General features: G+C 45.8%; 1 protein-coding gene across 1 annotated transcript in view; it reads left to right on the top strand.

Annotated features, from left to right (window-relative positions):
- Positions 1-23,254, top strand: part of LOC112547202 (solute carrier family 9 member C1) — a 384,930-nt gene that overhangs the window by 6,646 nt on the left and 355,030 nt on the right. The window lies entirely within an intron of this gene.

The raw sequence follows: 23,254 nt of genomic DNA, 5'->3' as shown, positions 1-23,254 counted from the left end.
TTAAAATGGGGCATAATGCAACACACATGGGTTTTTTAAGGTATGGTGATTTACTTGATTTTTAGTGAACACTCAAAAGCACCCACTCTAAAATTGAAAATTTAGTGATCAAACACAAGAAAGAAAAACAAATTAAAATAGTGATAGAGATGTAGCCGTGTTAGTCTGGTGTAGCTGAAACAAAATAGAGGACTATGTAGCACTTTAAAGACTAACAAGATGGTTTATTAGATGATGAGCTTTCGTGGGCCAGACCCCACTTCCTCAGATCAAATAATGGAAGAAAATAGTCACAACCATATATACCAAAGGATACAATTTAAAAAAAATGAACACACATGAAAAGGACAAATCACATTACAGAACAGAAGGGGGATGTGGGGGGGGGGAAGGAAGGTGAATGCCAGTGAGTTAATGATATTAAAGGTGGGGAAGGGGAAATGTCTGTGAGTTAATAGTATTAGAGGTGATAATTGGGGAAGCTATCTTTGTAATAGGTAAGATAGTTGGAGTCTTTGTTAATTCCCCTGCGGAGAGTGTCGAATTTTAGCATGAATGCCAGTTCAGAGGATTCCCTTTCAAGTGCAGATTTGAATGTCTTCTGAAGTAGGATGCAGGTTAGCAGGTCATTCAGACAGTGTCCTTTCTGGTTGAAATGACAAGCAACTGTTTTTTCTTTGTGATCCTGTCTAATGTCTGTTTTGTGGGCATTGATTCTTTGGCGAAGTGTCTGAGACGTTTGTCCAATGTACATAGCAGACGGACACTTTCGGCACATGATAGCATAGATTATATTTCTGGAGGCGCAGGAATATGTATTCTTGATCTTATAACTCGGTTAGGCCCAATAACGGTGTCAGCAGAGTGAATATGTGGACAAAGCTGGCAGCGGGGTTTGTTGCAATTCATTAACTCACTGGCATTCACCTTCCTTCCCCCCGCCCCACCCCCCTTCTGTTCTGTAATGTGATTTGCCCTTTTCATGTGTGTTCATTTTTTTTTAAATTGTATCCTTTGGTATATATGGTTGTGACTATTTTCTTCCATTGTTTGATCTGAGGAAGTGGGTCTGGCCCACGAAAGCTCATCATCTAATAAACCATCTTGTTAGTCTTTAAAGTGCTACATAATCCTGTATTTTGTTTCAAATTAAAATAATAATTTATATTGAAATTGAGTGATTTTTGCATTGCAATCTTAATCAAAACCTTCATAATTTTTACTTCCTTTTGAAGGTAAAGTATGAATCTCCCTTTCAGCAAAAACATTTTTCTGAAAAGAAAAGTTTTACCTTTACCTTCATTTGTCATTTATAAAGGGTCTTGACTGAGGCTGTTGGTGACAGTTAATGCCTGCGGTTAACTGAAAACTATATTATGCATTACGTTTTTTAACTTGTTAATTGCTTACCTCTGGATCAGTGTTCCCTCTAACATTTTCTGTCCTTGGGTGGGTTGAATTTTCTTATGTGCAACACCAGTATTGAGGTAGTGGTTGGATGTGCACCACCAGTACAGAAACTCCCCTCCCCACATTAAGCAGTCCCTAAGTATGAAAGAAAATATATTAAAACAAGGGATAGTTAACAAGGAGCAATGCTGATGATATTTAATATGAAATCAAATATACCATGTATTAATTTAGGGGTGGGGAACTTTTTTTGTCAGGGGCTGCTGACCCACAGAAAAATCAGTCAGGCGCCATACACAAGTGAGAAGCAAAAGTGTGAAGCCCTTGACTGAGAAGGAAAAAGACACTCCTCTCATTCCCCTCACACACTAGAGCCCAGGGGGCCCAGGCTAGTCGATTTTGTATGCTCCTGCCCTGTGGGTGAGTGGCAGGGGGGCTGAAGTGCCAGACTGGGCTCCCCGATGTGGTGGGGATCCCTGAACCTCGGGGGCCAGATCCAGGCAAGCCAGGAGACACATTTGGCCCCTAGGCCTGAGGTTCCCTACCCCTGTATTAATTAGTAATACAGGATTTTAAAAAATTAAGATCAGAGTTTGAGATATCTTCAACTGTGATAGATTGGAATGCTGGCCAGCATTTGGTGACTAAAGGGTTAAACTCAGATAGGTAGGGGTGTTGGCAGGAAGCCAGAAGAACCAGTGGGATGCAATGCTGAAACTTGAATCGTAGATACATACCTGTTGCCATTTCTCTTTGTGGGAGATCTTATTTAACGGCTGGCGGGAGCCAAATACAGCAATCAGAACTACCATGTCTCTGTGGAGTTTGGGGCATGGAAGTGGACTGTACCATGAAGGGATTGAGAGTAATTAAGGGAAAATGTGTACTTAGGCGATGATTTGATCCTTGCGTCCTGGAAGGTAACAGGAGGTTTCTGTGTGTGTCTGCCTAGCCTAAGAGGTCAGCTATCATAGATACAGTTTTTCTGTCCTTTTTGTTTCTTTTTTCAACCTCTCATGGCAGAAGAGCTTAGGGGACCCATGGGAAAGGAATTCAAGTGTTCCTTCCTGATTTTTCAGTGTTTAAATCACTTGATGATGGCAGCATATTTTCCAGAGCCAGTGTATCTTAAGGATGTTAAGTATTGACTAATTGACTAATCGAATAGTCGATGCATTTTGCATCGACTATTCAATTAGTTGATAGGGTGATTCCACCTTTGAAGTGTAGCAATAGCTCTAGGGCTGTTGCTACCCTTCAAAGCCGAAAGCGCCACGTAGCGCCCGGGATCAGCTGGGGACTCCAGCTGATCCCGGGCTTCTTGCAGCACTGCTGCTTTGAAATGCTGCGAGCAGCCTGACATTGGGCTCCCTGCAGCATTTCAAAGCGGCAGTGCTGCACGGAGCCCCAAGCTGGGTCAATGGGGGAGTCCCAAGCTGATCCCTGGCTCCACGTGACACTGCAATTTTGAAACGCTTTGAGGAGCCTGACGCTGAGCTCTCCATGGCATTTCAAAGTGGCAGCAGTGCATGGAGCCTGGGGTCAGTGGGGGATCCCCAGCTGATCCCGGGCTCCACACGGCACTGCTGCTTTGAAATGCTTCATGCAGCCTGGGGACACCCCAGCTGGCTCTGGGCTACACGTGGCATTTTAAAACGGCAGCACCATGTGGAGCCTGGGATCTGTCCCCAAGCTTCAAGCAGCACTGCTGCTTTGAAGTACCTCCTGCCCTTATCATAGAATCATAGAATCATAGGACTGGAAGGGACCTCAAGAGGTCATCGAGTCCAGCCCCCCGCCCTCAAGGCAGGACCAAGCTCCACCTACACCATCCCTGACAGATGTCTATCTAACCTGTTCTTAAATATCTCCAGAGAGGGAGATTCCACCACCTCCCTTGGCAATTTATTCCAATATTTGACCACCCTGACAGTTAGGAATTTTTTCCTAATGTCCAATCTAAACCTCCCCTGCTGCACTTTAAGCGCATTACTCCTTGTCCTGTCCTCAGAAACCAAGAGGAACACATTTTCTCCTTCCTCCTTGTGACACCCTTTTAGATATTTGAAAACCGCTATCATGTCCCCCCTTAATCTTCTTTTTTCCAAACTAAACAAGCCCAGTTCATGAAGCCTGGCTTCATAGGTCATGTTCTCTAGACCTTTAATCATTCTTGTCGCTCTTCTCTGTACCCTTTCCAATTTCTCCACATCTTTCTTGAAATGTGGCGCCCAGAACTGAACACAGTACTCTAGCTGAGGCCTAACTAGTGCAGAGTAGAGCGGCAGAATGACTTCACGAGTTTTGCTTACAACACACCTGTTGATACAACCTAGAATCATATTTGCTTTTTTTGCAACAGCATCACACTGTTGACTCATATTCAACTTGTGGTCCACTATGACCCCTAGATCCCTTTCCGCCATGCTCCTTCCTAGACAGTCGCTTCCCATCTTGTATGTATGGAACTGATTGTTCCTTCCTAAGTGGAACACTTTGCATTTCTCTTTATTAAACCTCATCCTGTTTACCTCTGACCATTTCTCTAACTTGCTAAGGTCATTTTGAATTATGTCCCTATCCTCCAAAGAAGTCGCAATCCCACCCAGTTTGGTATCATCTGCAAACTTAGTATCATCTGCAAACCTTCCCCTCTCCTTGCTGCCTCTTTCTCATAGAGGCAGCAAGTGGGGGTGGGGGAAGCAACTAGTTAACTATCCTGTCATATCCCTAGCAAACGCTTATCAGATAGTTGACTAGTCCTTCACATCCCTAGTGCATTTGTGACTCTTTTTGTAAGCAGAGCCTATAGAGGCAAGGTTTTTAAGGACTTTTGCAGGCCCCCACCTTTTACACTCTGGGTATGTCTACACTACCCTCCTAGTTCGAACTAGGAGGGTAATGTAGGCATACCGCACTTGCAAATGAAGCCCGGGATTTGAATTTCCCGGGCTTCATTTGCATAAGTGGGGAGCCGCCATGTTTAAAACCCCGCTGGTTCGAACCCCGTGCAGCGCGGCTACACAGGGCTCGAACTAGGTAGTTTGGACTAGGCTTCCTATTCTGAACTACCTAGTTTGAGCCCCGTGTAGCCGCGCTGCACGGGGTTCGAACCAGCAGGGTTTTAAAAATGGCGGCTCCCCGCTTATGCAAATGAAGCCCGGGAAATTCAAATCCCGGGCTTCATTTGCAAGTGCGGTATGCCTACATTACCCCGCTAGTTCGAATCTGGTTCACCCGAATCTCAGATCTCTCCACCTAACGGCCTGGTTTATCCATGCCTGAACCAACCTGAAAGGGAATGTTCCCAAGAGGTTCAGATGGTGCTCCTCAGTAGCAGGAAACCCTCTACCAGATGGTCATACGCTGCCAAGTGGCGGCGTTTCTCGTCTTGGGCGTCCCGAAGAGGAGTGCACCCATCTTCTGCCCCATCCCAACTGTCCTAGACTATCTTTCCAGCTTCGGTCCAGTGGCCTTTCCTTTTCTTCTATCAAAGTCCATGTGGCATCTCTCTCTGCCTTCCATGTCGGTACGGCAGGAGTTTCCCTCTTTTCTGACCCGGTGGTTAAAAGGTTTCTTACCCGTTTGGAAAAGCTGTACCCCTCAGTGAGGGCCCCGCTTCCCGCCTGGGACCTCAATGTGGTCCTGCACAGACTTATGTCACCCCCTTTTGAGCCGTTGGCTACGTGTTCCCTGAAGCACCTCTCATGGAAAGTTGCTTTCATAGTGGCCTTTACATCTGCTCAAAGGGTTTCTGAACTAAGGGCGTTAACTATTGATCTGCCCTACCTTGTTTTTTCGCATAACAGCGTGAGGCTCCGGCCTCACCCAGCCTTCCTCCCAAAGGTGGTGTCACTGTTCCACCTGTCCCAGGAAATTTATCTCCCGGTTTTTTTCCCGAAGCCCCATGGCTCCGCTAAGGAGCGGGTGCTTCACTCCCTGGATGCTAAGCGAGCGCTGGCGTTCTACATTGAGAGGACCAAGCCTTTTCGCAAATCCCAACAGTTGTTTATTGCTTTTGGGGACAGGGTGAAAGGGTCACCTATTTCGACACGAAGGTTGTCTGACTGGGTTGCACAATGTATCAGGGGGTGTTATCAACTGGCTGATAAAACTCCGCCCAGGGTAAAAGCACACTCTACCAGGGCGCAGGCGTCCTCGGTAGCATTTGGTGCTCAAGTACCAATTACGGAAATTTGCAGGGCGGCCACATGGTCGTCCCTTCATACTTTTACGGCGCACTATGCGCTAGCACAGCAGGCCAGGGAGGATGCAGGTGTGGACTCTGCAGTCCTCAAATCTGTGATGTAAATATGCTGAGTTATTACGTGCCTCTGTGTGTTGGCTTGTTTGAATAAATTCGTTCTGTTTGTGGATCTTTTTCATGACTCTGGTGGTCTGACTGCTCCGACCCCTCCTCCGTGGGGTTAGCTTGGTAGTCACCTACTTCGAATGGACATGAGCAACCACTCGAAGAAGAAAAGAACGGTTACTTACCTTTAACTGTTGTTCTTCGAGATGTGTTGCTCATGTCCATTCGACTCCCACCCTACCTCCCCTTCATCGGAGTGTCCGGCAAGAAGGAACTGAGGTGGGGCAGCGCCGGTAGGGGTACTTATGCCCTGCCATGGCGGCGCCACTCCAGGGGGCGCCCTGCCAGCGCTACAGGTACCGCTAGGGAAAATGCTCCGGAAGACGCGCACACCTACTTCAAATGGACATGAGCAACACATCTCGAAGAACAACAGTTACAGGTAAGTAACCGTTCTTTTATCTGTCTCCAGCTAACGGGGCACATGGTGTCCACAACTTATGTAGTACTTCACGCCAGGTTATATCATTGCTGCCTTTGGCACTGACTGGCATCAGTATATACCAACACAAAGCATCAGGTCGCAAGACTGGTTTCTCCTTCGTCCAAAGTGCGAGCCTCCTTCTGGTGGTGGACCAACCAACACAACCTCTTAGTTGGAGTCCTGTTTCACTAGCCTCCCCCACCATCCACATCACTACAGACGCATCTTTGATCAGCTGGGGGCACATCTCAACGATATGTGTGTGCAGAGCAAGTGGTTGTGAGTGGAAGTATCCCTCCACATAAATTTGCTAGAGCTCAGAGCAGTTTTCAATGCCTGCAAGCATTTTCAGCGGCATATCCATGGCAAGACTGTAGGTGTACTTACTGACAACATCACCACCATGTACTATGTCAATTGCCAAGGCAGAGCACGCTCTCTACTCCTTTGTACAGAGGTGGTCCATCTCTGGAATTGGTGCACTCGAAACAACATAATTTTAACAGCGTCATACTTACCTGGCATGAACAACCTCACAGCATACTCCTGAGCAGACATTTCGCTCCTGCTAATGAATGTGAGTTCTGTACAGATGTACTGCACCATATATTCTGCTGTTGGGGCTTCCCTCGCATGGACCTCTTCGCCTTGCACGAAAATGCGAAACGCGTCTGCTTTTGTTCCAGAGCTGATATAGGTTGAAGCTCTCTGGGGACACCTTCCTTCTTCATGGGGGGAGAGGGTGGGAAGAGACTTTTCTTCTTCGAGTGGCCCCGTGGGTGCTCCACTGTAGGTGACAGGTCCTGGTGCCATGGCTCAGAGATTTCTCATAGCTGTGTTCCGCCAGCTCGCGCATGCGTGCTTCCCCAGCAAGGTGTTCATGCCTTTGATCAGCTGCGCATGAGCCGGTAACAGTCAGTTCCTCTCAACCTCCTCAGGTCGCGGTCAGAGCTCCCTGAGTTTTCTCTTCAGAATGGTTTCAGTTAGTTTTTGCATCTGTAATTAGTTACATTTCTTAGTGTTAGTTGTGTTCTGTTAGTTTGTTCTCCTGTACAAAAGACAGTCCAAAAAAAAAGAAAAGAAGGTTTTTTTCCTTAAGCCACTTCTCTTAAAGCGCTGAGCAAAGCGCTAAAAGTGAAATTGACAAGGCTTCACGCCGGGCTTATACAGGCATTAAATCTGTACCCATACCAAAAATGCTTGGATCGACCGGATTCAAAAAGTGTTTGGCATGCCATGAGCCCAAGCCAATGGCTGACGGCCATGACACCTGTATTAGGTGCCTGGAGGAAGCTCATGTCCCCAAGAAGTGCACCCATTGCAGAAAATTAACATCAAGAGCCCGGAGGGAGCAGGAGATGAAGATATGCATGCTGATGTTCGGGAAGGCATTGCAGCCTGACCCGATCCCTCCCGCAACCACAAAAGCCCCCGAACAAAAACGGAGGGCGGCTTCCCCGGGACTGGCCGACTCAGTGATTGAAGCCGTCCCCAGCGCGATCCCTCCTTCAGCAGCTGCAACGTCTTCAGTGACCCCAGAGGGGTCTGGACAATCTGCTGGGGCGGCCATCAGAGAGCCCCCGTCTCCGAGAGCAAGAGCGGCATTGGCGCCGGCATTGGGAGTGGTGCCGTAGCTAGCCGGCAAGCCTGCACCAGCCTCAGTTGTGCGCTCTTTGAAATTGATGCCGGTGCCGCAACTGACCAGCTGCTCTGCACTGGCTTCAGCGGCACCGGTTGTAACAGTGTCTACCTCACCAGCACCGTCCCCCAAGGCACTGTCTCCTCTGGCACTGGGCTCCGAGGCAGAAGGTCCTGATGCCTCAGCCTCGGAAGTGCTGCTGACTCCGGCACCGGTCATTCTGCCAGCGCCAGCATCAACGCAGCAACAGCTGCTTTCCCTGGCATCACTCCATTGCCATTCGGTGCCTGGCTCTCCTGTGGCTGTCAGGGTAGAAGACACCTCCCTACCTAGGAAGGCATTATCAAAGACTCATTATAGAGACAGATCACTGTCTCCAGATTTTTTACCAGAAAGGTATGGTTGCTATCATGTCTATAGAGTTTCCTACACGGGTCACGTATGGACGGCGTAATTACAGGGACGCAGAGTATCTAAAAACACGTTGGACCCGTTCATGATCCCACTTACCCGGTCGATCCTCAAGATACGAGTCTGTTAGACGCTCCCCATGCCACGTCTTTTATATTCAGCATGGTAGTGCACGCTCGTCATGCCACTCTTCCCCATTGCGTTCTGAACGGTATTATGAGAGCTACCATAGACCATACGATGATCATCCCCAGCATGATCATACATTGTTCTCCCGTAGGGGATCCTCCTGGATTTGTCAACGATCAAGTGCAAACTACTTACCTCATCAATCACAGCACCTAGACTCACCTTCTCCATGTAAGAGTCCAATGATCCAACTAGATCAGACCGAGCTGGAAGAGGAGCAGATGTCTGATGTTGAAGACCCCAAACCAGAAACTTCTCCAGCAAACTGCTCCTTGTCCTCCAGGTTGAGGCGATATTCCCTGGTGATGTCTCTCCACCGGATGATCTGAGAGAAGTTCAAGACCTGTTTAAACGTGTGGCAGACACATAGAAAATACAGCTAATGGATGTTCTGGTTAAAAAGCACTGTCTCTTGAAAATCTCCGTCCACAACAATGTGCAAAGATCGCCTTACCCATTGATGATGTGATCATGGAAGTGGCGGATGAAATATGGCAAACCCCAACATCGATTACACCTATGAGTAAGAAGGCCAACAAAGTATTTTGTACCGGCGAAAGGATTGGACTTCTTATTCAGTCATCCCCAGCCTAATTCGTTAGTGGTGGATGCAGTCCAATGTAGGTCTAAGGCGCCACAGTACAAAAATATGCTTCCGGACAAGGACAACAAAAATTAGACATATTTGGTAGGAAAGTCTACTCCTCAGCAACACTTCTACTGTGCATTGCTAATTATTCAGCCCATTTATCCTATCATAATTATGATGATTATTCAAAATTAGCGGAGTGACTGCATCATCTCCCGAACAAGAAACCACTCTTGAAAGCAATAGTGCAAGAAGGGTACGCATCGTGTAGTACTGCACAGCAGATTGCCATGGATGTGGCTGACGCAGCTAGAGCCACTGCCACAAGTATTGCCATGCGGAGATCATCGTGGCTGTCATCTGCCAAAGTCCCAAGGGAGATGCAAAGCAAGATTGAGGACCTACCGTTTGACAAGCTTAAGCTTTTTGTGGTGAACACCAATGAAGTCCTTCACTCAGGAAAAGATTCATGTATCACTCTACATACACTGGGGATGTACACACTCTTTCAAATGTAGACGTTACTTACCTTATCAACAAAGATATGATTTTAATTTCTCTAGACAACAATCACGTCCCTTAGACAATCAACGCCGTAGGCAATGTCCTCAGTGCAAGCGACCCCAACAGGGCCGTTCGACCAATCAATCGTCAACTAAGCAGCAGATTTGACTTGTCTGTCGAGGATGCAAACCAGCTGCCCGCAGTCAACATGGAAAACAAGACCTTTCACCATTGCCTATGATCATTTTACCATTGTTGGTCCGACATCACCACAGACAGATGGGTACTAGAAGTAGTGCAGTCCGGCCTCTCCATCCCCTGCCCCGTCCCTCTTCAGGGACTCCTCTCACGAGCAACTGCTGCAACAAGAGGTTCAACGTTTGCTCGCCGTTGGAGCAATAGAGAGAGTTCCCAAGCAGTTCTGGGGAAAAGGCTTTTATTCCCGATATTTTCTCTCCAAAAAAGTTGGGAGGCTGGAGACCCATTCTAGACCTTCGAAAGCTAAATCGGCATCTTCGGAAGTTTCAATTCAAGATGGTAACCTTAACAACTATCATTCCGTCATTGAACAAAGGGGATTGGCTTGCAGTCCTCGATTTACAAGACGTTTATTTCCATGTAGCTATCCATGTAGCTCACAGACATTTTCTCCGCTTTCAATTGGGGGACAAACACTAGCAATACAAAGTTCTACCCTTCGGTCTGGCATGTGGTCCCAGAGTTTTCACCAAAACATTGGCAGTGGTTGCAGCCCATCTGTGCAGATTGGGAGTGACAATTTTCCCCTATTTAGACTATTGCCTCATCAGGGGCATGATGTATATAGAAACATGCCATATGGTTCGAACAGTGTCCAACACATTTGCTGCTCTGGGCCTTCTCATAAATTAAAGATGTCATCACTAGTTCCATCCCAGAACCTTGTCTTTATAGGTGCATGACTCGATTCCACCATGGCACGAGCGTACTTACCAATGGAACGTTTTACGGTAATCAAAGATCTGGTGCACACTGTGGTACATGCTCTGACAATTCCCATGCGCATCTGTCTATAGTTGATGGGGCATATGGCTGCTGCCACCGTCATAGTGCACAACGCAAGGTTACGTTTTTGTTGCCTCCAACACTGGCTGGCCACTGTTTATGTTCTGGCAAAGCACAGTGTTCATAGACCAATAGTGGTGCCACAGTATGTACAGGTGTCCCTACAGTGCTGGGTCAACCTGGCCAATCTTCTTGAGGGCGTTCCATTTCATTGACCACAACCTACAGAACTGATAACAGATGCCTCCCTAACGGGTTGGGGAGCTCACATGAACAGTCGCACGGTCCAGGGACGATGGTCGACACAGGAAATGCTATTGCATATCGGTGTTCTCGACTTGAGGTGGTGCGCCTTGCTTGCAAGCATTTTTGGTCGCAGATTCAGAATACAGCTACCAGGATTCTGATGGACAATGTGGCAACCATATTTTACCTCAACAGACAAGGATATGCCTGGTCTCGTTCTCTTTGTGCGGAGAGCATTTGCTTATGGAATTGGTGTATCAGCAACGCCACCACTCTAACAGCTTCGTATCTTCCAGGTGTCGACAACTTAATAGCGGACTCTCTCAGCAGGTGTTTCCCCCACGACCACGAGTGGGAGGTTTGCATGGACGTACTGACTCGTATTTTTGCCCGATGGGGTCTTCGGCGATAGATTTATTCACAACGGAATGCAATACGAAATGTCCCGCCTATTCAAGAGCCGAAATAGGATGTCACTCTCTGGGGGATGCCTTCCTTCTCCACTGGGGAAGGTCATTACTATATGCCTTTCCCCCAGTAGTCTTGATTTCCAAGGTTCTCGAAAAAATCAACACAGACAGAGCCCAGGTGATCCTTCTAGCCCTGGCGTGGGCTCGTCAGCCTTGGTATTCAACGCTCCACCATATGTCAGTGAGTACAGTATCTTCTGCCTTCTCTTCCAAATTTGTTGACCCAACACAACGGATCTCTGTCATCCAAGACCCGAAGTTCTGCACTTCACAGCGTGGATGCTTGTTGGTTTACCGACTCCGAGCAGTCCTGTTCTCAGTGAGTCGGAAGTGTTAATGCATAGTAGGAAACAATCTACCCGATCAGCTTATACAGCTAAGTGGTCCAGATTCCAAGCATGGTGCGCGGAAATTGATGTAGATCCTCGTTGCGCAACTCTACCCTGTATATTACAATACCTCTTACAACTGCATGACAACAGTCTAGCAGTTGCATCTCTACGAGTACATCTGGCAGCAATTAATGCATTCCACCATAGGGATGAGGATGTCTCCTTGTTTGGTCACCCTATTACAAAAAGGGTTTTGAAGGGGCTCTCGAACCTTCATCTTCCACGGAGACCTCCATCTCTATGGAACTTGGATCTAGTCCTAGAAACTTTGACTCGTCCTCCCTTTGAGCCCTTGGCTACAGTACCCTTACGCTTACTTACTGTCAAGCGTCTCTTCCTCCTAGCCCTCACATCTGCTCACAGAGTGAGTGAGAGAGCAGTTTTTATGGCCTCACCTCCATATACAATTTTTTCCAAGAATTCAGTGACATTGAGGACCCATCCGGCGTTTATTCCAAAGGTTTCTTCTGAATTCCATATAAATGAGCTGGTGGTTTTACCATGTTTCTTCCCTAAACCCCATACCTGAATGCAAGCAATGCTGCTACACACGTTGGACGTGAGGAGATCCTTAGCATTTTACATTGATAGAACATGGGATTTTAGAAAGACAGACCGCTTGATAGTATCATTAGCACAACGTTCGAAGGGACAACCTCTGACTTCTCAGCACATCTCCTGGCTGATAGTTTCATGTATATCCATGTGTCACTCGCTACGAGGTAAGCCTCTCCCTTTTCTTCCGAGGGCTCATTCGACTAGAGCAGTTGCTACAACTACAGCTTTTCTGAGCGGAGTGTCTTTTCGTGACATTTGCAGAGCAGCAACATGGTCTTCTAATGTGATTTTAGAATAGTGCTTCATAATAGTCAATCAGTTTGCTTCAGACTCTTCTGTGGCTACAGCTGTACTTAATCGTGCTGGTAGTCTTGATTCTGGAGCGCTTTAACTCTATCCTAGGTACTGCTCCAGAGTCACCTAGAGTGGAGCACCCACGGGGCCACTCGAAGAAGTAGTTGTTACTCACCCTGTGAAGTAACGATTGTTCTTCGAGATGTGCCCCGTGGGTGCTCCACGACCCGCCCTTCGTCCCTGCTCCAGAATTCTTTATTGGTTTCTTTCAGATGAGCGGATGAGAGGAACTGATGGTTACCGGCTCGCGCGCAGCTGATCAAAGGCGTGAACTCCTCGCTGGGGAAGCACGCATGTGTGAGACGGCAGAGCACGGCTATGAGAAATCTCCGAGCTGCGGCGCCGGGATGGGACCCGTCACCTAGAGTGGAGCACCCACGGGGCACATCTCGAAGAACAATCATTACTTCACAGGGTAACTACTTCTGCTTTACGCATTCCCTCCCATCGTCCTCATACCCAGGGTGTTGACAAAAATCAAGATGGATGACGCCACAATGATTCTCATAGCCCTGGCCTATGCGAGGCAGTCATGGTTTCCGTTCCTGCACATAATATCCCTCCGGAAGCCATATATCTTACTGAACCCGCCAGACCTGTTAACACAGGACCAAGGGCACTTTGTCTATCCGCAGCCACACACCCTGCGTTTGACTGCTTCACTCATAACTGATTCAACCAATCCAAGCAGGCTTGTTCAGACCAAGTGAAGAACATCTTCCTTCACAGCAGAAGAGGTGCCACTCGCATGACCTACCAGTTTAAGTGGCAAAGATTCATGTCATGGTGTTCTACTAATGGACTCACTCTGGAGGCTGCTTCTATCCAGCACATACTTGAGTATATCCTATCCCTCAGTCAGGGGGGGCTTTCCCTTCCATCCCTCAAAGTTCACTTTGGGGCAATTAGCACTTTCCGTCACTCTATAGATGGTACATCGATAGTCTCACATCCAACTACGAAAAGATTCCTTTAAGGGCCTTACCAACTTGAATCCACCGTGTAGACCCCCACCACCGACATGGAACTTAGACCTAGTATCCAAGACTCATCCAGCCTCCATTTGGCCTCCTCTTGGCCACCATGTCCCTTCAGTTGCTGACACTTAAAGTTGTTTTTCTCCTGGCTATAACCTCCACCCATAGAGTGAGTGAGATAGTGGCACTGATGTCAACAGTGCCACTATCCTTTTTACCAAGGATCCGGTCATACTTAGGCCTCATCCAGCCTTTATCCCAAAAGTATGTTGCACATTCCATCTTAATGAGCCAATTGTACACTCTTCATTCTGCTCAGCTCCCTATGCTTCACCACGGGAAGCCTAGTTACATAGGTTGGATGTTCGGCATGCGCTCGCCTTTTATATTGACAGAACTAAAGCCTGGAGGAAAACAAACCGTTTGTTGCCCTCTATAGTGGACCGCACCAAAGGCGGTCCTCAGCCCTACAAACAGGGTCAGACAGTGCCTCTTGTGGTGGATTCCTTTCCACTGGCCAATACTGTCATTCCACATCACAACCGACGCCTCACTGGAAGGTTGGGGACCCCATATGCAGAATCTCACAATGCTGGACAGATGGTTTCCCGAGGAGACAAACATGAACATCAATGAGTTCGAGTTAAGAGCCGTAAGAAGGGCATGCAAACACTTTCTCCCTCTAATTCAGGGCAAGGCAATCAGTGTATGTACAGACAATACTGCATGCATGTTTTACATAAACCGGCAAAGTGGAGCCAGATCACATCAGCTTTGCAACTAAACGGTTGCCCTATGGACATGGTGCATATTCCACAAAATAGACATATCCACCATATATCTTCCAGGAGAACAAAATACCACAGCAGACTAGCTCAGCCACTGTTTCCACCAGAAGCATGAGTGGGAGATACATCCTCAAGCCCTGAATTCCATTTCTCTCAGGTGAGGCTTTGGGGAAATAGACTTATTTGCAACATCACACAGTTCCAAGTGCCCCAAGTTCTATTCCAGAGAGGGCTTCGGTAAGAACTCCAGGGGTGATGCCATGATCAGCAACTTGCCTCATAATCTATTATATGCCTTTCTGCCTGTTCTCATAGGGAAGATAATTCACAAGATAAGGTGCAACCAGGCGAAGGTGATCATGACGACACCTGCGTAGTCCAGACAGACATGGTATCTTTATCTGTCTCTGATGTCATTTGCTCCTCTGATTCTGCTTCCTCCATGACCGGACATAGCGCACCGAGACTAGGGCTGGATTCTGCATCCTGAGGCATACAAGCTGCATTTGACCTCAGGGCTCCTGCAGGATTAACAGTTCACTCATTTACCTGCTCGGAAGAAGGAAAAAGCATAATCCTTAATTACCGTAAACAGAGTACAAGAAAAATTACCTTTACAAATGGAGACGCTTTTCCACGCGGGCTACCCACAGAGCACACTAGCCACGATCATCACAGCTCACAACAGTCCTAGATTATCTCCTTGCACTAGTATCTCAGAGCTTGTCTAATGTTTTCATTAAGGTTGATCTCGCAGCAGTATCAAGTGAGCATGATAAAGTGGACGGACAAACTCTGTTCTCTCATCCAACCATTAAGAAATTTATGAAAGGCCTCGACAATACCTTCCAGTAAAGCCAGTAGTTCCATTTTGGGATCTCAACTTAAGCCTTGAACACACTAGGTTGTCCTCCATTTGAATCCACGGCAAAGTGCTCACTAGCCCACCTTTCCATTGAGGTAACATTTTTAATAGTAATTACGACAGCCAGAGGGGTCAGTGCGGGGCCGGCTTGAGGCATTCCTGTGCCCCGGGCAGTGGGCACACGACGCATGTATGGCTCTGCCCCCAGGCGCATTGCACATGCGCGGCTCCGCTCCCCGGTGTGCTGCGACCCTTAGAGATGCTATCAGGCACTGTGTGCCGGGGGCCACGCAGCGTCCCTTAGAGCTGCCATCAGGCACCCCCCGTAGGTTGGCGCCCTGGGCAGCTGCCCGGCTAGCCCTCCCCTTAATCTGGCCCTGGGTCAGTGACCTAGCCACCCTCATGGCTGACCCACTGTTTATGACATTCTACAAAGACAAGGTCGTACTCAGACCACATTGAAATTTTTTCAAAAGATAGTTTCATGATTCCATGTCATTGAGCCTATACACTTACCAGTCTTTCATCAAGAGCCTCATTCAGATGCCAACGTGGCAAGGCTCCACTCATTGGACGTCAGGCCGGCCATTGTCTAAAATGTCCTGTTCTGTCTAGGTAAAATGCAATCTCACAAGCTGTTTATATCAATAGCAGACCGCAAGCGATATCCAAACAACTGATCTCCAAGTGGATTGCGAACTGCATTTGCAAATGCTATGCCATCAGCAAAGTCTCATTGACTACACCTATATGATCCCATTCCACGAGAGTGATGGCCACATCAACGGCAGTCTAGCATAATGTGCCTATCAGAGAGATATGCAGGGCAACAGCATGGGCCTCCACGCATATCTTCACTAAGAAGTATGCATTAGTTACTTACCATTGGGGTTATATTTCAGCAGGGGCAGTTTATATTGGATATGAGGAAAAACATCCTTACTGTCAGGATTGTTAACCACTGGAATAAATTGACCAGGGAGATGTGGAATCTCCATCACTGGAAAGTTTTAGGAGCAGGTTAGGCAAACATTTGTTAAGAATGTTCTACTTCAGTGTTTCTGAACCTTTTCTTATAAAGTAACCCTTTAAAAAAAAATTGTAAGTACCCTCAGTATCTACAGTTTTCAGACACAATTTTTTTTCTACTATCGCAACACATTTGTTTAAATAACTTAATCATAGACAGGTGGGCGATGAAATTTGTAGGTGTGAAAAGTACAAAAATAAAACTGGTCTACAATTTTTTAGAAGTCGTCTGCTTCAGAGATAAAATGTGCTATTTATTATGTATTTTGATGTGCTGGATTCAAATATGACAATTAAAACTACTGATTGGCTACTGTTTCCAAGATATTTAAGTGTTTACATTTTACATCTATGTGTATTGTGTAGATAGTAGAGTTTTAATCATAAATTGTAAATCTAGGTCTTTTCACGTGTCTATGGTTGCTTTACATGATATTTCACCTGTCCTGTTTATGTAACACTTTAAAAATCAGCAAAAGGGTTATATATAAATAAAATTTATTATGAAACAAAAGGCAAAAAAACTATTATGTACATAGTTTAGTCTTATTCAGTGTCTACTCTGTGCTTCTTGGCTTGTCTCTTGTATTCATTAAATGGAGCATCTTTTGTCACTGTCCAGCAATAGTCTGCAAGCATCGATGGGCTCCATTTGCGCTGATAGCGTTTCTCCATTGTTGCAATGTCCTGGTGAAATCGCTCGCTGTGCTCGTCGCTCACTGCTCCGCAGTTCGGTGGAAAGAAATCTAGCTGAGAGTGCAAAAAATGTATCTTTAGTGACATGTTGTAACCAAGGCTTTTGTATGCCTTGAGGAGGTTTTCCACCAACAACCTGTAGTTGTCTGCCTTGTTGTTTCCGAGAAAATTCATTGCCACTAACTGGAAGGCTTTCCATGCCGTCTTTTCCTTGCCACGGAGTGCATGGTCAGATGCATCATCTCGAAGAAGTTCACAAATCTGAGGACCAACAAAGACACCTTCCTTTATCTTCGCGTCGCTTAACCTTGGAAATTTTCCACGGAGGTACTTGAAAGCTGTTTGTGTTTTCTCCATGGCCTTGACAAAGTTCTTCATCACACCCAGCTTGATGTGTAAGGGTGGTAACATAATCTTCCTTGATTCAACAAGTGGTGGATGCTGAACACTTTTCCTCCCAGGCTCCAATGACTGTCGGAGAAGCCAATCTATCCTGATGTAGTGGGAATCTCTTGCACAACTATCCCATTCTCAGAGAAAACAGCAGTACTTTGTGTATCTAGTCTTCAGAGCAAGCAAGAGAGCAACAACCTTCAAATCGCCACAAAGCTGCCACTGATGTTGGTCATAGTTTATGCACCTCAAAAGTTGTTTCATGTTGTCATAGGTTTCCTTCATATGGACTGCATGACCAACTAGAATTGATGGCAAAACATTGCCATTATGCAGCAAAACAGCTTTAAGACTCGTCTTCGATGAATCAACGAACAGTCATAAGAACATAACATAAGAACATAAGAACGGCCGTACTGGGTCAGACCAAAGGTCCTTCTAGCCCAGTATCTTGTCTACCGACAGTGGCCAAAACCAGGTGCCCCAGAGAGGGTGGACCAAAGGCAATGATCAAGCGATTTGTCTCCTGCCATCCCTCTTCAGCCTCTGACAAACAGAGGCCAAGGACACCATTTTATCCTCTGGCTAATAGACTTTTATGGACCTAACCTCCATGAAATTATCTAGTTTCTCTTTAAACTCTATTATAGTCCTAGCCTTCACAGCCTCCTCTGGCAAGGAGTTCCACAGGTTGACTACACGCTGTGTGAAGAAGAACTTTCTTTTATTCGTTTTAAACCTGCTACCCATTAATTTCATTTGGTGTCCTCTAGTTCTACTACTATGGGAACTAATAAATAACTTTTCTTTATCCGCCCTTGCCACACCACTCATGATTTTATAGACCTCTATCATATCCCCCCTCAGTCTCCTTTTTTCTAAACTGAAAAGTCCCAGTCGCTTTAACCTCTCCTCATATGGGACCCGTTCCAAACCCCTAATCATTTTAGTTGCCCTTTTCTGAACCTTTTCCAAGGCCAAAATATCTTTTTTGAGGTGAGGAGACCACATCTGTACACAGTATTCAAGATGTGGGCATACTATAGTTTTATACAGGGGCAGTAAGATATTCTGTGTCTTATTTTCTATCCCTTTCCTAATAATTCCTAGCATCCTATTTGCCTTTTTGACCGCCGCTGCACACTGTGTGGAAGTTTTCAGAGAACTGTCCATGATAACTCCAAGATCCCTTTCCTGATTTGTCGTAGCCAAATTAGCCCCCATCATACTGTATGTATAGTTGGGGTTATTTTTCCCAATGTGGATTACTTTACACTTATCCACATTAAATTTCATTTGCCATTTTGCTGCCCAATCACTGAGTTTGGTGAGATCTTTTTGGAGTCCCTCACAGTCTGCTTCTGTCTTGACTATCCTAAACAGTTTTGTATCATCTGCAAACTTTACTACCTCACTGCTTACCCCTTTCTCCAGATCATTTATGAATAAGTTGAAAAGGATTGGTCCCAGGACTGACCGTTGGGGGACACCACTAGTTACCCCTCTCCAAACTGAAAATTTACCATTTATTCCTACCCTTTGTTTCCTGTCTTTTAACCAGTTCTCAATCCAAGAAAGGATCTTTCCTCTTATCCCATGGCCATGTAATTTACACAAGAGCCTTTGGGTGAGGGACCTTGTCAAAAGCTTTCTGAAAATTCAAGTATACTATATCTACTGGATCCCCCTTATCTGCATGTTTGTTAACCCCTTCAAAGAACTCTAAGGGTGTGTCTAGACTGCCTAGTTTTGTCGACAAAAGTGGACTTTTGTCGACAAAACTATACCAGCGTCTACACTACCGCTGAGTTCTGTCGACATAACGTCGACAGAACTCAGCAGTTTTGTTGACGCTGGTATACCTCATTTTACAAGGCATAACACCTTCTGTCGACAGAGTTATTGCCTGTAACATTGCGTCCAGACTATGGAGTTCTGTCGACAAAGCAGCTTGCTTTGTCAACAGAACTCAATGTGTCTGGACGCTCTTTGTCGACGGAAGTTTTGTCGACAGTATCTGTCGACAAAACTTCCGTCGACAAAACACGGTAGTCTAGATGTACCCAATTAGATTAGTAAGACAGGATTTCCCTTTACAGAAACCATGTTGACTTTTGTCCAACAAATTATGTTCTTCTACATGCTTCACAATTTTATTCTTTTACTATTGTTTCGACTAATTTGCCCGGTACTGAAGTTAGACTTACCGGTCTGTAATTGCCAGGATCGCCTCTAGAGCCCTTTTTAAATATTGGTGTCACGTTGGCTACCTTCCAGTCATTAGATACGGAAGCCGATTTAAAGGATAGGTTACAAACTACAGATAATAGCTCAGCAATTTCCCATTTGAGTTCTTTTAGAACCCTTGGATGAATGCCATCCGGTCCTGGAGATTTGTTAACATTAAGTTTTTCTATTCTTCCAAAACCTCCTCTAATGACACTTCAATCCGGGACAGTTCCTCAGATTCACCACCCACAAAGGACGGTGCAGATTCGGGAAGCTCCCCAACGTCCTCAGCCGTGAAGACTGAAGCAAAGAAATCATTTAGTTTCTCTGCAATGGCTTCATCGTCCTTGATTGCTCCTTTTATAGCTTGATCATCTAGGGGACCCACGGGTTTTTTAGCAGGCTTCCTGCTTCTAATGTACTTAAAAAACATTTTGTTATTTCTTTTTGAGTTTTTGGCTAGCTGTTCCTCAAAATCTTTTTTTGCTTTTCTTATTACATTTTTATACTTGATTTGACAGTGTTTGTGTTCCTTTCTATTTATCTCACTAGGATTGGACTTCCACTTCTTAAGATACCTGTTTGTCCCTCGCTGCTTCTTTTACATGGTGGTTAAGCCACGGTGACACTGTTTTAGGTCTCTTGCTATGTTTTTTAATTTGAGGTATACATTTAAGTTGGGCCTCTATTATGGTGTCTTTAAAAAGTTTCCATGCAGCTTTCAGGGATTTGGCTCTAGTCACTGTGCCTTTTAATTTCTGTTTAACTAACCTCCTCATTTTTGTGTAATTCCCCTTTTTGAAATTAAATGCCAGGGTGCTGGACTGCTGAGGTGTTCTTCCCACCACAGGAATGTTGAATGTTGTTATATTATGGTCACTATTCCCAAGTGGTCCTTTAACTGTCATTTCCTGGACCTGATCCTGCACTCCACTCAGGACTAAATCGAGTATTGCCTCTCCCCTTGTGGGTTCCTGCACCAGCTGCTCCAAGAAGCAGTCATTTAAGCCATTGAGAAATTTTATCTCCACTTCTCTTCCTGAGGTGACACGTATCCAGTTAATATGGGGGATCCACTCATCTGGATCGTGAACGGTGTTGAGGGCTGCCATCACACCATCGATCTTGTTGCAGGCTACAAGATCACCTTCCATGAGTAAGAATGGGACAAGATCCTTTTGACGGTCACGGAACGTGGAAACCCTAACATCACCTGCCAGGAGATTCCACTGCTGTAGTCTGGAGCCCAACAGCTCTGCCTTACTGTTGGGTAGTTCCAAATCCCTAACAAGGTCATTCAGTTCACCCTGTGTTATTCACAAGGTGTGGTTCAGAGGAGGAGGATGGGAGAAAATGTCGGTTCTGTGACATTGATGGTTCAGGACCAGAAGTTTCATCCTTTTCCTCTTCCTCGTCTGACTCAAGTGAGAATGATTCTGGTGCATCAGGAACCGGCAGTCTTCCTCTGTGGGGTACTGGGCGTATAGCTGATGGAATGTTTGGATAATGCACAGTCCACTTTTTCTTCTTTGACACACCTTTCCCAACTGGAGGCTCCATGCAGAAGTAACAATTGCTGGTATGATCTGTTGGCTCTCTCCAAATCATTGGCACCACAAAGGGTATAGATTTCCTTTTCCTGTTCAACCACTGGCGAAGATTTGTTGCACAAGTGTTGCAGCATATGTGTGGGGCCCATCTCTTGTCCTGATCTCCAATTTTGTAGCCAAAATAAAGGTGATAGGCTTTCTTAACCATAGTGGTTATACTGCACTTTTGTGATGCAAAAGTCACTTCACCACAATCATAGCAGAAGCTATCTGCACTGTTCACACAAGTACGAGGCATTTCTGCTCACTCTGGCTAAACAGAAATGTGTAACTTTGCAAAATCAAACACTGACAAATAAGAGAGCACGGCACTATATGATTTCTAGAGCTGATATAGAGCAATTTGTTCAGGAGAGTGATGTAAGCTTTGTTATGATTGCATCATCCATGACTTCTAGGAATAACATGATGCAATTCATATCATGTATGACGCAATAGCAGCTTCAGATTGCATCATTCATTGTTTTGCCTAAAAAGCAAGTACTGTTCAAACCCAGTCATAGATTTATTCATTGATCCAATCAAAGATGTATTTTAGTCATTTCTGGTTTAAATTGAGATCCCTTCCCTTTATACCTCACTTATCCTCTGCCATTCGCAAGTCAAGGGTCGTATATACTGACCCAATAGCATATCTTGAAAACTAGAGCCAATCAACAATTTTAAGCATGATTTTCATTCTCAGTGACCCAGAATTAGTAAAGTTTGACTACATTTATTTCAGAAGCATTTTGGCTGTAGAGCAGTATAATAAAGCACTGTGACACTTAAAACAAAAATTCATTTTTTTCCAAGTTTCAGTTGTGTCGATGTACCCCCCCAGATTTCTCTCAAGTGCCCCTAAGGGTACTCGTATCACTGATTGAGAAATACTGGTCTAGATCAGTGTTTCTCAGACTGGTGTCCATGAGCATAGTTCTCTCTAGGACATGCAGAAATAATTTAAGTCCCACCCACCTCATTAGCAGACCTGTGCAGCAGTATGCCTGCAGCCCTGCACTACTTAGGTCCTATCTGTTGAAATTGGTGGTGGTCAGGCTGGTGAGAGAGTGGGGGCTGAGCCAGGTAACTTTTTGCTGTCTCCAGGTCTGCATCTAGGGCTAGGGCTGCATGGTGGCTATTCGTCTCCTGGGGCAGGATCATGTGGTGGGCATCTGCCCCGTGTGTTGGAGTTGGAGCTGGGACTGTGCTGTGACTGCTCCAGGGACTATAGATAACAGGGCACCAGAGTGACAGCGGTAGGAGAGGGGGGGAGGGAGAATTAGCATCACTCCAAGTCCTGACAAATTCTCACTATGTAATTAAGATGTTTGTATCTAAAATGACAAGCTGCTTGTGACTGATAATCTTATTGTGTCTGGTGCTTTTGCACAAATGATTTGGCCAGAGAAGAGCTGATTGAGCTGAAATCCCTTATTTTCTGACCGGTTTGTGAAATGCGGAGAAATCATAAAATCAAAGTCACATAAAAGGAAAAGGTTTCTGCTCACAGACAAACCCAGGAGCAGAGATTTAAGGCTAGCATTTCATTAAGTCCATTTGCTCTGCCCATATCCTACTCCATCATCACAGAGGATATGAGAACACTAACTGAGGTCAAGGCCAGTGGGATGTGTAGCAAGCCATTTTTGTTTTATTTGATTTCATATTAAATAAACATTTAAAGTCATGCTCCTTGTTAGTTATCCCATTTTAATATTTTCTTCCATAATATATAAAATAAAATGCGTGTGTTAATAACTTGGGCACCATGGTGGCGCACATCCGAACAAGCGCACATGATCTTAATATTGGTTCACAGGCAAAACTCAGTGCACTCATGGATGGAAAATCTTGGAACACTGTCCATGAGGAAATTCAAGGAGCCCTGTGGGCCCTGCTGATCAGCTCCTCCCCTTCCCTACTAGTGCTTTTGGGGGCCTGGAGCTAATGCAGGCTCCTAACTGCTTTGGTTTTGCATGGGTCTTCGAAGTCAGTGTCAGGTCCCTGTGGCCTTACATGCAGAAAAACTGCATGTGTTGCCTCCACCCGGTTGTTGTCTCTGCAGCTCCCATTGGGTGGGAAC

This window comes from Pelodiscus sinensis, chromosome 4 (genome assembly GCF_049634645.1).
Source record: "Pelodiscus sinensis isolate JC-2024 chromosome 4, ASM4963464v1, whole genome shotgun sequence".
Lineage (NCBI taxonomy): Eukaryota > Metazoa > Chordata > Testudines > Trionychidae > Pelodiscus > Pelodiscus sinensis.
Note: the sequence above shows the minus strand (reverse complement) of the source record. Positions and strands in the feature narration are given on the sequence as shown.